This window comes from Narcine bancroftii, chromosome 1 (assembly GCF_036971445.1).
Source record: "Narcine bancroftii isolate sNarBan1 chromosome 1, sNarBan1.hap1, whole genome shotgun sequence".
Taxonomy (NCBI): domain Eukaryota; kingdom Metazoa; phylum Chordata; class Chondrichthyes; order Torpediniformes; family Narcinidae; genus Narcine; species Narcine bancroftii.
Window position 1 is genome coordinate 49,142,060 of NC_091469.1, and position 15,481 is coordinate 49,157,540.

The following is a 15,481-nucleotide window of genomic DNA, read 5'->3' on the forward strand; positions in this document are numbered from 1 at the left end:
GTGGTTATCTTGCTGCGCCATGAGGTCGACGCCATTTTACCCATGGGCATCCCTGGATGATGGGGACACTCGAGTGAGGAGTACGGAGTCTCCAGAGTCCTAGCCTCAATGATCAGGACAGACCTCACCAGCTCACCAACTCCATAGTGACTATTAAGGTAAATGGACATTTGACTAAATGCCTAATCAACACAAGCTCATGGACTGTACAAGAATACAACCTAAGGATATATCCTTCCAATTAAAAAATATTATTTGCGTCTTATTCGCAATCTACTCATATTCGAGAACATTGTATAGTCAATTTGTCATTCGGTGGGGGGGGGGGTGGGGGGAAGAGGGAAATTTGTAAAATATGCCTGTATGTACTTGATGAATCATGTGCTCTAGTGCGGTTGGGTCTGGACTTTCTGTGTCATCTTAAAAGCATGACCTTGGAGTATTCTGGTTCCCTCCCCCCTATAAGAGTTCAGAATGGAGGGCCTCTAAAATCTCAGAAGCCACATGTAGTGGCTCCACACTGAATATCGACCCCCCCCCCCCACCTCTCTTACTGAATCTGTCCCCAGACTGTAAATCTATTGCTCAAGAGCAGGAGGTAAAGCACAGCAGACTGAGATTTCATACAGTCTGAGACACAATGTCTACTCAATGAAGGAATCATTGAACCTAGCACTAGCCTGTGGAGAGTGCAAGTGGTGGTGGGAAAAGGGGAAAACAAGTCCAGGCTAGTAATTGACTATAGCCAAACCATTAATCGGTACACACTCCTGGATGCATACCCCCCCACCCCCCGAATTTCAGACATGGTGAATGATATTGCGCAGTATCAGGTCTATTCGACCATTGACCTGAAAGCTGCTTATCACCAGCTGTCATTCCATTCCGAGGACTGTTCATACACAGAATATGAGGCTAACAGTCATGTCTATCAATACCGGAGGGTCCCTTTCGGTATCACTAACAGGGTTTCTATCTACCAGAGGCAGATGGACAGAATGGTCACCAACCTCCAGAGCTTTCTCCACGCAGCGAAAGCCCTGAACCTCACAGATAACTCTAGCAAGTGTGTGTTCAGGACTAAATGTCTGGCTATCCTTGGCTACGTGGTAGAGAATGGCATTATTGGCCCTGACCCAAGTAGGATGTTAGAGCTCCCCGTTCCCAGGACCACAAAGGCTTTGAGGAGATGCCTGGGGTTTTTTTCATATTACACCCAGAGGATCCCTCAATACGCTGATAAGGTTCGACCTCAGTTAAAAGCCACTTCTTTTCCCCTCTCAGCTGAAGCCCAAATGGCTTTTAACTACTTCTGGAACCACATTGCGAAAACCACCATGCACGTGGTGGATGAGAATGTACCTTTCCAGGTGGAAAGCGATGCTTTCGACGTGGCCCTGGCTGTTACCCTCAACCAGGCAGGCAGGCCGGTTGCATTTTTTTCTCGGACATTACAAGGCCACAAGCTCCGAAACCTGAGGCACTACCTGGCTGGTAGAAAATTTACACTCCTCACTGACCAATGCTTGGTTGCATTTATGTTTAATAATGTCAAGAGGGGAAAAATCAAAAAAGACAAGATTGCTAGGTGGAGGATTGAGCTCTCCACCTACAATTATGACATTTCCTATCAGCCAGGAGCTCTTAATAACCCTCCAGATACCTTATCCAGAGGAAGCTGTGCCTCTGCACACACCGGCCAACTGCAATCTCTGCATATTGAGCTCTGTCATCCACAGGTTACCTGCATGGCTCATTTTGTCAAGGTGTGCAACCTGCCCTACTCCATAGAAGATGTCAGGGAAATGACCAGGTCTTGCCAGATCTGTGTGGAGTGTAAGCCGAACTTTTACTGCCCCGCAAAAGCACACCTGATCATGTCATCCAGGCCCTTCAAATGGCTCAATGTCGATTTTAAGGGATGTCTCCCCTCCACAAACGGGAACACTTTCTTCCTCTCTATCATTGATGAGCACTCCCGCTTCCCTTTCGCTATCCCACGTCCAGACATGTCTACTTCATCAGTCATTAAGGCCTGGATTCCATTTTCACCCTGTTCAGGTATCCCAGCTATATACATAGTGAACGGGGTTTATTTTTTATGAATGAAGAGCTACGTCAGTAGTTGGCAAGGGGCATTGCATCCAGCAGGATTACTACCTACAACCTCCGGGGGAATGGGCAGATTGAAAAGGAGAATGCCATGGTCTGGAAGGCTGTCAAACTGGCATTGAAATCAAGAGGCCTTCCAGATTCATGCTGGTAGGAAGTTCTTCCTATGGTGCTCCATTCCATCTAGTCGCTACTATGTACAGTGACCAACGCTACCCCTCACAAGCTCATATTCAATTTGAGAGAAGTCGGCATTAGGAACTACACTCCCAACCTGGCTTACAACTCCTGGCCTTGTCCTTTTCAGGAAGCACATGAGGAGAAGCAAGACCGACCCCCTGGTGGAAAGGGTGGAACTGCTCGACGCCAATCCCACATACGCCTATGTGGAGTACCTGGATGGCAGGGAGGATACTGTCTCCATCAGGGACCTGGCACCCGCAGGAACAGAGGGTCTGTTGCATCAGGTGTCCTACAAGCCTTGGGGCTCATTCACACTGCCCCCAGTCAGGGCTTTGGGGGATCCGGTTCAGCAGGTAAGTGCATCCCCCTCTACCTTTGAGACAGAGACCCAGCCCACCTCTCCTCTCTCATAAGGGGACCAGGAGACCCAAGGAGCCCAAGGCCCTCCCGTGCTTAGGCGCTCCACCAGGATCTCCAGATCACTTAAATTTGTAAATAACTGTATATTTTTCCATTTTTTTATTTTTAAATCAATGTTCTTTGTCTTCATTCACAGACCATAGATTCTGCAAGAAGGGGTGAATATAGTGAACTGAGATTCACTGGTGGTGTGTTATACTGATGGCTGACTCCACCCCATCTACCCATATATATAACCATGGTTTCTCACCTAAACCTTGAGCCCACTGTAAGACCCACCCTCAGTTAAAAGCTAATAAAAGTGTATGTTCCCCTTCCAGTCATGAGAGCTTTTATTCACACTACAAGCTCCTACTGAAAACACAATGCAACCCCAAATGCAGGTTTATTTCAGAGCCTTAAAAAAAATAATGCAGGCACCATTACTTAAGGTTTACTTTATAATCTGGTAGAATTTAAGGATATTTAACGGTGATTAAGAACCTATCCAAAAATATCAGTAAACATTATTACAATAAAATAATTGCTCTTTGGAGCTTCATTGAGTTGTAAACCACACCCAACTCTTCTTCCCCAAAGACATTTATTCTTAAGTAGAAAAAGTATCACTGGAGGAACTCAGCATGGCAAACATTATTCATGGGTAGAAATAGTCAGTCAACGTTTTGGTTTTGAAACTTTCATCAACACGAAGATAATAAGGTGAAATTCTTATCTGAATAACAGGTCCACATGCATTAGTTTTCCTTTGTTATATTATTTAGGTTGATGTTATTATAGTCATAGAGTCATGCAGCACAGAACCAAGTCCTTCAACCCATCATCTCGATGCCAGTAATCAAATTACCATTCACATTGATTAGAGTTATCAACACTTGGTCCAAAGCTTTCTTTGCTTTGATGATTCAAGTGCTTGTCTAGATATTTTAAAAATTAGTACAGTACTTATCTCCATCATACCTTCAGGTAATGTTTTCCAGGTTCTGAACTCCCTCTCGATTAAATTAATCCTCAGATCCTCTTTATTATCCTTCCATTGACCTTAAGCCAATGCCCTCCAGTTTTACTATCTGTCTTATCCCTGCCCCCTCATAATTTTGTTCAGTTTTCCACTTAGCATATTTTTTTAAATTTAGAGATGTAGCACAGTAACAGACCCTCCTGGCCAACGAGCCCAAAGTGCCCAATACACCCATGCTCAAAGCTCAGATTTATCGACAGAGTACATACATGACATCACATAACATCTGAGATTCTTTTTCCTGCGAGCCAGGTAACATTTCTACTAATCGGTAGTTGAAAAAAAGCTGTACTCCAGAAGAGCTATGTATACAAAAGAGAAAAATGTAAACAAGAAGGAAGTGCAAGCAAACTTGAATACAGAAAATAAATAATGTTCCAAGTAAAGGTCATTACACGAGTATCTAATTGAGTTTGTTGTTTTGGAGACTGATACAGTTACTGAACCTGGTGGTATGAGTCTTGTGGCACCTATACCTCTTTCAAGATTCAAAATTTCTTTATTGTCATGTAATAAAGCAAGTGTAATATTACAGGAAATTTACTTTAGTCTGCCGTAAAGCTCCAGAGTCACCAAATGTCCATGGATTCACTTCCAGCACTCACCCAGCCATACAGACTCCAGTCCAGTGGTTCTCAACCTTTCTCAGTCTGAGGTCCACCTGGTTTCTGGTCTAACATGCCATGGGCCACTTGAGGCAATGACTGAGCAATATTTTCAAGTTAAAGGCAGCTTTATCTAATTTAAAGTATTTAAGATTTTTAAACATGGAAATACACTGTGGCCCTCTGGTTGAGAACCACAGCTTGGTTCAAACCATCAAGAACCTGAGCTCTAGATCCAAACTTTTGACACAATCAGGAAGCCTCCAGCACCCTTGGAATCCTGTCACATCCCCGTTCCAATACCTAGTCCCTCTTCAGTGAGCTTCGAGCCAGTCTCCAGAAATCCACAGCCTGGTGCGAGTCCTTTGACCATAGTCACCAGCATCCTGCAAGTGTTTCTTGCCTCAAGTTGCCTTCTGCCTGTGTGTTCTTCAGCCGCAAAGCACCTCATGGGTCCAGCACAGAGGTTACCATCCTGTGGGTTATCTCTGCTTCTTCTTAAATGTAGAATGGTGTCCCCATTTTCTGGAACCCTATGCCAGTCCTCTGCTTCCTGGAGTCTGCATCCCCTGAGGCTGCTGCTGAACATATGCACCGCCATCTTGGGCCAAAGCCCCGCAGTTGCAGGATTTTAAAATAAACTGTCGGCTTCTATAGCAGGCCGTTTAAAGCCTGTACAGAGCTTTCAGTAATAGGACTGGACAGTAGAACCCTGTGGTGGAGCGCTGAGTCTCCTCTCGTTGCTCACCACTTGTCTGCATTTCCATTGCAGCAGCTCTGGAAGTGCTGCCATTTTATTTCTGTGAGAACAGTGCATATCTTGCGGTTTTCTGTGGATCCTTGATGATTGGTGCTGTTCTCTGGTTGCATTCCATGTAGTGTTGCTCAATGGTGGGGAGTTTTGCTTGTGATGCATTGTGTAGGGTTCCACTCAAAGGTATTGGTGCCCCCATTCAATAGCTAGTCAGCACACTTTCCACCACACATCTCCAGAAGTTTGCCAAGGTTTTTGATGTCATATCAATCCTCTGCAAACTCCTGAGAAAAAAGAGTCACTGACATGTTTTCTTCACAATGACATTCATGTGTCCGTCCTCTGAAATAGTGGCTTCCAGGAATTTAAATTTGTTCACCCTCTTAACTTCTGATTATACTCCTAGGATTATTAATAAAGCCGAATTTTGGGATTTTGGATGATGGTTCCCAAGGTTTTTTTTTAAAAATTGGATAGGGCTTTCTCAGTCCCTTTGAAGACATAATCTTACATCATTGTATAAAAGTCCATTCTCAGAATGTAACTTTAGTTTTCTTGTAGAAGCAAGTGTTTTATTGAGTTTGGGGTTTATGAGCATCACTGGAACTGATCAGAGAGTAGATTACTATGAATCCAGCACATTATAAACAGGAAATTCTTAACGTCACTAAATATGTGCCGATGCCAGAAACAGATATAGACAAAAACTTACTGGGTAAAAACTTTCATCTTAGTCACTGAGTTCTACATCAAAGAAACAGAGGCCCTTCAGCCCAATATCCATATCAACCATTGGCCTGAGTCTGGCCCTTACTCCTATAAATTTCTCCTCTCCATGGACTTGTCTAAATATCTTTTGAACATTCCAATTGTCCCCGCATTCACAACGTCCTCATTCCATAGACCCAGAACCCTGTGTGAAGTTGTCTTTCAGATCCCCTTTATATTGTTCCCCTCTCATCTTAAATCTATGCCCTCTAGTTTTAAATTCACCCTTTCAGGAAAAAAAAATGCTGTGACTATTTTCCCTATCTACACCTCTCATGATTTTGTATCCCCTTAAACCTCTGCAGCTTCAGGGAGAAGTGTCACAGCTGTCCAGCCTTTCTAACTCATGCCTACCAGTCCCAGCAACATTCTTGTGAGTCCTTTCTGGATCTTTTCCAGCTTAATGGTATCTTTCCTATAGCTGGGTGATCAAAACAGAACCACTCTTTCATACTTTATTGTGCAGACACAGGTTTTCTGAGTTAACTTTATGTTATCATTCCCTCACCTGGCAATGCAATAATAAAAATGGTCTCTGGAGGAAAGCATTGTATCAGGTCAATTCAGCTCAATGCATTTACCTATTTGGCCTGATCCACACCATTAACCCTGTACTGACAATAACCACACCAGCAGTGCGAGTAGAAGAGAGCTTTAATAAACTAATATGTACACTAAGAGGTCTTGTCTCTCTGCAAGATGAACCTGGAAGGCTAGACTGTAGCGCAGGACTGCTTTATAGACAAGGTCACCGGGATGCCCCCTGGTGACCTAGTGGTGTAATGCCATCTCACCACCAACCCGATGCAAGATCTTTATGAAATTTAGGTAGTAGTTTTATGTCGCATTGGGCACATAGTGAAAGGGGGGGGGGGGGGGTAAGTCAGGGAACCATGCTTTGCCTGATTGTAACAGTAATTTCAAGATCCAGAGTGAGCCGAGATCATGGTGGGAATTATTCAGGTTGCATGTCTCCATGTTGTTAATCTGGATCCGGTTGCAGAGCGTCATTCAGGGGTTTCAATCCCCTCTGGAAATGGACATTGGAGCCCTGCTCCATGGTGATCACGACCACATTCTGCCTTCATTAAAGTGCCTTCGTTACTTTTTCTTCCCCTCCTAATGGCACAGAAGGCCACGAGGTGATGGTGATAGGTTGCGGTCGGGGTGCAGCGCTGCTCCTGCACCTCCTTGTCGCCGTTTTGGGGGAGCTCCGGCACCCCTTGATGCGGAGGGGGATTCGGTGCAAGCGGCGTGTTCTGGCCCGGATCTTCTCAGCCCTGCACTTGTCTCGAGTTGCGCTGGCAGAAAGGGACTTTTAATTTTATACTGAGCTCAACTGCTCGGTTTCCCAACATTAGCGGCGTCCGAAAAAGCGGCGCGCTCAACCCGCGGCGCCTTGCACTGACTGACAAGATCCCGAGCAGCGCTCCCACTGAGCGGAGCGAGCAACCTTCCCTGTCAATCATCCCGGGAGAGGGGCGGGACCCGGGCGATTGAAGTGAAAAGTCACAAACAAATATGGCGGCTGCGGCGGTATTAACCGGAGTGTCGCAGTGACGATCGAGACGGGCCACGGGCAGGTGAGTCACTCGGAGAGAAGAAGAAGAGGAGACGACGGAGCGGGGCAGGAAAGCTCCGGTGGCGCCGCGGAGCGACGGGTTTCACGGGGCTGCGGCGTTGCCACTTGTGGCGGGCGAGCCGTGCCGGTGAGAGGCAGCGGTTGCAGGTGAGGAGGGTGGTGCTTCACCGGCGGCACCAACCCATGACCAAGTTCCAGCGGGCGGGCGGGCCTCTTCCTGCCAGCTCCGCTCCTCATCCACCGACCAAGCAACCAAGGCCCCGCCCGGCAGGCGAGTGCTTGCGAGCTCGAGGGCGCGCTGCAGTCTCCGGCCGCTGGCGTCCTCTCTCTTAACCCACTCACGCTGCCCCCCCACTTCCTTGTTCCCTCATCCAATCCACACCCCGGATCATTGCTTCCAGCCACCTTTCTCCATTTGACACCAGCATTTTTCCTGCCAACTCCCTACTTTCATCTCCCTCTTGCACCACTGGTTTCCTGCTGATTTTTCTATCTTTCTTGCTCTTCCCGGGAGATGGGAGAAACTGCAGATACTGGGGATCGTGAGCAGGTGAACCCTTGGAGGGAAAAACAGTCGATGGTGCGTGCCTTGGTGCTGTTTGACCTCCAGCAATTTGTTTAGTGCTCTTCCCACCTGTCATATCCTGCTTTGTTTCTTGTCCTCTGGGCTTTCTGCCTATCCCCCTTCTGCAACCCTGACTTTCTGTTGATTCTGATTTCCACCCCACCCCCTCTTTTTCCTATCCTCTCTCCCTGGCCCTTGGGTTTTGCTTCGGTGTCTGGGTCCCTAGCTGACTGTTCCATTTTTCTCGTTTCATCAACTATGACCTTTTGCTTCCCCACCCTAGTTCTTGCCACCTTTTCTTTAGCCGCTTTCAGGTGCAATCGCTCCGAGAATGCGGCTGCAGGTGTGTTCGAATCGACGTTCAGGTGGCAGCGCTGAAGGTGCTGTTCTGGCACCTGACAGGGCCGGCTGCAGGAGAGGCACCTCGGAGCAAACGCTGGCTCCTGTCGACCTTGGCCGTAGTCCCGTCCACTGTCGTGAAGTCATTTGCAGTGCGTCGAAGCTGAAAGGAACACAGGATCATGGCGGGCTGGAAGCATAGAAGAGAAATGCCTATAACATACCAAAAAATGTGACTGTACCAGTAATGCCAAACCTGCACACTCTCTAGTTTTAAAAAAAATCACACCAAAGTGTCTCAGGCTGACAACAACACTGCGACATCCTCAGCCCACCCCCGAGCAGCCGCTGCTGCTCTCAGGTGCTTCGGGGGACTGCTCAGAAGCGGAGAATATACCTCCTGAGGATAGTTGGGGAAGTACTCCTCGGGGCTGGGTTTTCCGCTTTCAGGTGTCCTCCCGACAGCCACATTCGGGTAGAATAGGCAGCTTTACATCAGAGTATTCTGGCCACCTGAAACCCAAGTATCCCTTTGACACAGAGATCCCACTAAATTGGCATGTCAATAACCTTTGTTTAAAGCTGGGTCAGAGTTGCATCGTAACCCGGCATCTCTAGTCAAAAGGAGGTGGGACCCACAGCATTACAGCCTCGGTGTCCTGGGAAGGCAGGTAAACCTTTTACACAGGAACCAATACCTTGATGGGTAAGTATTGGGATGAAAATGTCCCCCCCCCCCCCCCCCCGCCCATTGCATGTTCATCGCATTCACATAGGAAAGTGAAACGGTAAAAAGGCGGTAATTACTGTTTTTCAAGGGCAGTGTAAAAGGGCCTCTTGACTTGTTCTCCCCTGGCTTCTGTCACTGGATTTTTCCATCTGCCTCTTGTGTTTCATCTTCTGGTTGGCTTTGCAGTGTTAGTAATACCTGGCATTACAAGTGAAGTAACCTGTTGTCTGGCTTTGATCCAGGGCCATTATTTCCACATCATTGTGTTTTTTTTTTGGAAAATATATTTTCAACCCAGTCTTTTCCTGGAATAACAGATAGAATTTGGTTCCATTGGCATATCAACACAATACTTCTCTCTCGTAGTAAAACAAGAAATATTAGAAACTCTCATGATGCCAGGGGTATTTGCAGAATAGTACAGCTGATGCTTTGAGCTGACTGCTTCGTACGTTTTTCTTTTCCTTTCACCAATGTTGGGGTGGAGGCAAGAGATGGTCAGTTTCGGAAGACTGTTTTGGAGAAGAAGAAGGGATGGGGGTCTGTTAAATTGATTTCATTTATGATATACTTCCCAAGAGAATTGTACAACAGACTTGAATTGTGCAGAACAGAATAACTTGCAGCTTGAAGCAGTTATTTGCCCCATTTTCCTGTGGTCATCACTTGAATGCCACTAAAATTGCTGAAAGTATACATGTTTTTAAAATTGGTTTATTTATGAAATCGTTTCAAATTGATGTTATTGTTGTGTACAGTTGAATACTGTCATCAAAATATTTTTCAGTCTTCCTTTGAAATCCTTGCTAGCTCAATATCTTGCTGTGATCTGTAAACTTATCATTGCCCACAAACTTCTTTGTTTGAGTGGTGATTAAAATGAGAATGGGTGAAATGTTTGGTACTATGGTAGATGAGTCAGTTTTATTTGCTGTGCATCTTTCTGTCTGACATGCCAAAATTGTTCTTGATTTAATTGACTATATATTCACGTCAGAAATATCTGAGAACTGGTGTATACATTAGGAGGGTTTGCCCACAGTTCAATAAAGCAGCATTCTGTCACAATGTATTCACAGAATCTCACCAAAATGCCCCTGTGCCATCAGAGCAAAATATAGTGATGTACAGGTGAGTGGGCAAAGGTCTTGAAGTCTTCAAGATTGATTTTAGACTCTGTGAACTCCCATGCAAATAAGTGGAGTCAATGATCCTTAAAATCTGCTTCCACTATTAGCTAATGAATTATTGTTTCTCCACAATGAAAGACATGCCTGCCAGACCTCATTTACAGCAGATTGTGAGTGAAGCAACACCGTGACTTGACTTCATCCTTGTCAAGGTGTTAGAGAAGTTTAATTTTGGCCCTTATTTTATTGGTTGGGTTAAGGCTTTATATACAAATCCAATTGCTAGGGTGGTGACAAATGACCAAATTTCTTCACCATTTAAATTAATGCGATCGACTCGGCAAGGTTGTCCGTTGTCACCAGCCTTATTTGCATTGGCTATCGAACTGTTAGCTCAGACAATACGACAGAGCGATAAGATTAAGGAATGAAAATTGTGGATGATGAATATAAGATTAATTTGTTTGCAGATGATGTGTTGGTATATTTGACAGAACTGGAACAATCTTTGAAATATTTTTTACAAGATTGTTAAAATTTGGGGAGTTGTCTGGATATAAAGTAAATTGGGATAAGAGTGAAATACTGCTAGTTGGGGATGGAGATTATTCAGAATATAAAAGTATTATAAAATTAAAGTGGACAGATAGAATTAAATATTTAGGGGTGGTAGTAAATGCAGATTATAAATCTTTATATAAATTAAATTATGTTCCTTTATTATAAAGGATTAAAATGGATTTGACTAAATGGAAAGATATGCTGTTTACATTAATTGGTCGAGTAAATTGCATTAAAATGAATATTTTTCCTCGAATTCAATATTTGTTTCAGTCGATACCATGTTTACTTTCAAAGGTTTTTTTTGGGATCTGAATAGAGTTGTGCGGGAGTTTTTATGGAAGGGAAAATTAGCACGAGTAGCTTTGCGTAAACTTGCATGGAAATATGCATTAGGTAGATTGCGGTTACCTCGTTTTCAAAATTATTATGAAGCAGCTCAGTTGAAATTTGTTAGTAGATCAATGGATATGGACCAACCTCCGAGTTGGGCAAAGGTGGAAATGGCTTGTATATCTGAAGTTGAGATGCACCAGTTTATATTTAAGTGGAATGGGAATTTATTGCGGGAATGTAATATGCCGGTACTAAAATATTTGTTAAGGATATGGGTTAAACAAAATATGGTTTTAGAGTCAAAGGGTAAATTATCAATCCAAACCCCGTTATATTATAATCAACTTATTCCTTTTTCAATGTTTAATAATCATTTAAATAGATGGAATTCTAAGGATATTAAGATAGTTCAGGACTGCTTTGAAGAAGGCCAGTTTCTTTCATTTAACCGACTGAGGGAGAAATTTGATATATTTGTAAACTCTTTATTTGTGTATTATCAACTTAGAGCTTTGATAAAAGAGAATTATGGAAAAGAGATGAATTTACCCATGTTGACGAAATTTGAGTCTTTGATTTCTTCTGTACCTAAGAAAGGTTATATTTCGGGTATTTCCTAATTGTTACAAGATGCGATGGAATAACCGGATTGGGAGAAATCTAGACTGAAATGGGAAAGTGATTTAACTTGTATTTTTCCTGAAGATAATTGGGAGGCTATGTGCCATGTTAGTGTAACTAAAGTGATAAATGTACGATATGGAATGGTTAATTATAATTTTTTTGCATCAGTTATATTTGACTCCCGAGAAATTTAAAAAAATATGGGTTTAGTAATTTGGATTCTTGTTTTAGATGGTGGATTATGTATTGGAACTTTTTTACATGCTGTCTGGTCTTGTGTTAAAGTACAACCAGTTTGGGAAGGAATTAGATTAGTTTTGGAAAAGTTATTTAACATTAAATTACCATTAGACCCATTGATATTTTTTTTTGGTTGGGATATATGGTTTCTTTGAAAGGACTAGGGTTGGATAAATTTCAAATTGCATTTGTACGTCTAATGCTGTCTGTAGCACAAAAATGTGTAGCTAGTACTTGGAATGATAATGTGGAGATTAATATAACATGCTGGCAAAATGAGTGGAGAACTTGTATTATTATGGAAAAAGTTACATGTAATCTGCAAATTAATTATTCATTTTTTGTTAAAATGTGGTCTTATTTGGAGTATTTGAATTTGGAAATATTTTGAAATATTCTTTATATTAACTGTATTGTTTTTATATTTGACTCCCCTTGAGGGAGCTGGCTGAAGGGGTGGGAGTATCCCACAATGAGGAATGATAAAGGCCTTATATATATATATATATATATATAATATATATATATATATATATATATATATATATATATATTATATATATATATATATATATATATTATATAATATATATAATATATATATAAAATATATAATATATATAATATATATATAATATAATATATATATAATATATATATATATAAGTACCTTCAGTACTGATCCAGGCAATTTATTCGTCACCCACCACTGTCTAGTTTTAAAAAAAAAAAATTGCCTCTGACATCTCACCTAAACTTTTCTCTACTGACCTTAAGGTATCCTCTGGTATTTGCTATTGTTGCCCTGGGGAAAAGAGGGCTATTCACCCCATGTAATCTTCTGTAGCTCCAAGTCATCTTTCATCCTTTGTCACTCCAAAGAAATGAGCCACAGCTTTGTCAGTCTTGCTTGAAAGACATGTTCTCCAATCCAGGCCACATCACGGTTAATCTCTGCACCCTCTCTAAGTTTCTACATCCTTCCTGTATTGACCTGACCAGAATTGAAGGAAATAATCCGAGTGTGGATTAAACAGAGTTTTATAGAGCTGCAATATTAGTTCATGGCTGTTGAACTAATGAAGACCAGTGCATCATGCATCTTTATAATCAACCTATCAACTTGCATAGCAGCTTTGAGGGATCTATATCCCTTGTCCCCAAGATCCTTCTATTCTTCCACACTGTTAAGAATCCTGTCATTAAACATGTACTCTGCCTTCAAGTTTGACCTTCCAAAATGCATCACTTCACACTTGTCTGGATTAAACTTTACCTGCTAGTTCTCCATGTAACTGCATCCTGTCTATATCCTGTTGCAACCTATGACAACCTACACAATTTACAACATCTCCTACCTTTGTATCATCTGCAAATTTACTGTCCCATCCCTCCATTTCATTCAAATCATTTATAAAAATCCCAAAGATCAGGGGTTCTAGAACAGGTCAAACTGATGAATCATTGCTTTTGTTCACTGAACAAGGTACGATCCCCTGACTTCAATGAGGAATGATAAAGGCCATCCTTGGAACAGCACAAAGTATATCTAATTGATATGGTAAAATCCACCACAAGACTACACGAGTCCTCAATAGCATGCAAGAGGCAAAACTAAGGTCTCATAATTATTGTAACAGATCAATACCTTGCACTCCAGTGTTCTGTCCCATTGAATTAGCGCTGCTTTGTCATTGTCGTTCTTACCCTTGGCTGGGGTTCAGAAAATGAACATTTCTTGGATACAGCATAAACAAAAAAAAATGATGCAAGTGGAGGGAAGAAGGTATTTGAAGCAATTAAAAGTAGTTGAGATTAGGACATTGCCCTGAGGTGTTTCTCCTATGAGTTCCCCATTGATTGACAACTTAATCAGTTATTGACACACTACTGATAGAAAGGAGGTTAGATATTCTCTCAGGACTGACTTCCTAATGATCACAACCACTTCCTTACTGTAAGGTATCATTCCCGACATAGGAGTATTTCTCCTTGATCCATTTTGACCATGTTTACCATGTGGTCAGATGTTGCCTTGATGTTAATTTAAATGTCTATGTGTAAGCAATTTTCTATGTGCCATTTGTGGAAGTCTTTCATTCTGTCCCAGATAAATCAGGAGATAAATTGAAGTTTAAGTATCCCACAAAAAAAATGAGCGTAGGCAAAGGACTCTGCATGGAGCTAGAGCATGTGGCTAAGTTCTTAAATTAATACTCCTTCTCTATTAACTAAGGAGAAAAATATAGTTGTGTATATCAGGGAGAGAGACTGATGTTGCATAGTATTTTAACAATTAAAAAACAAAAATTGCTTTTTAAGTTTTAGCTGGCACAAAAGAGTTTTAACTCCAGAATCTAGTGAGATACTTTACAGATTGCAAGAATGTAAGGGAGGCAATTTCTCTGGCCCTGATGGAGGTTTTTAAATACTTGCTAACTACATGCGAGGTGCCAAGGGCTCGCAATAGCAAATATGTTACCTTTATTCAGGAAGAGCAGCAGGAATATAACAGTTAATTACAGGTCAGTGGTAGGGAAATACAAGAGCAACTGCAGTTATTGGTATTTTGAGCAAACAATCAGAAGCTGGAAGGACTCTTGGTCAGGCAGCTTTGATGGAAAGATTGTCAATCAGTGTGTGGGGTCAAGATTCTTTTGAGATTGAAGTGGGAAGGGGAGATAGCAAGCATAAAAATGAGGATGGGGAAGGATGGCAGAGGGGCCAGAAGGTGGTTAGAATACTGGGCAATGAAGGTATAAGAGGTGTAGAGATGGATGCGAAGGAGACCATGGTGGTGGGGTAAGGGATAATTGTTTGAAATTGAAGTGAGAATGGGAGCAGGTAATGGAAATTGAAACCAAATCAGGATAGGATTGATTAAAAGGGCATTGTGACGTGAAAAAAGACTGGATAGCATTTGTTTGCTTATCTTTGAGTGGATGATTGCTGGATAATTTGAATTTCCATGGGATTACTTGAGGAGGAGCTGATAAAGATGTAGCAAATTTTGAGAAACATGGATATGTGGACAGATGTCATAAAACAGATGGCATAGATAAAGGAGAAGAATTAGAATTGGTCTGCGGGGTTTTTTTTGTACTGAGGGTGGTTGCAATTTGGAATGCATTGCCTGAGATAGTGGTGCAGGTAGGTCCTTCTACAACATTTTTCAAGTGTTCATTCACTTCAGGAAGACTAGGAGTAAGCACCATCCACTATACATCAACAATTCTATAATAGAGAGAGTGGAGAGCACCAAGTTCCTTGGAGTTCACTGAACTAATGACCTATCATGGACACTCAACATCTACTCACCTGTCAGGAAGGTGCAACAGAGACTGCACTTTCAGAGAAGACTGAAGCAAGCAAGGCTACCGGCCAACATTGTCAACCTTTTACAGGAGCTCTTTCTCCTCCACCCCCACTCCCCCCAATCAACATGATCTACTAGAATTGTCTGAAGAGGGCTGGCAAAACCATTGAAGACCCATTCCAGCCTGCACACAGC

At 42.5% G+C, this 15,481-nt stretch overlaps 1 protein-coding gene across 8 annotated transcripts in view; it reads left to right on the forward strand.

The window, feature by feature from the left end:
• The first annotated feature begins 7,339 nt into the window (after nucleotides 1-7,339).
• The window catches only part of dennd4c (DENN/MADD domain containing 4C), a 190,329-nt gene continuing 182,187 nt past the window's right edge, over nucleotides 7,340-15,481 (forward strand). For 6 of the 8 annotated variants that reach the window (XM_069926480.1, XM_069926527.1, XM_069926536.1 and 3 more), the window contains exon 1: nucleotides 7,340-7,446. The gene's annotated coding sequence lies outside the window, so the exon portion shown is untranslated. Of the gene's footprint in view, nucleotides 7,593-15,481 lie in introns of all 8 variants that reach the window. The other 2 variants (XM_069926488.1, XM_069926516.1) reach the window with 1 other exon arrangement.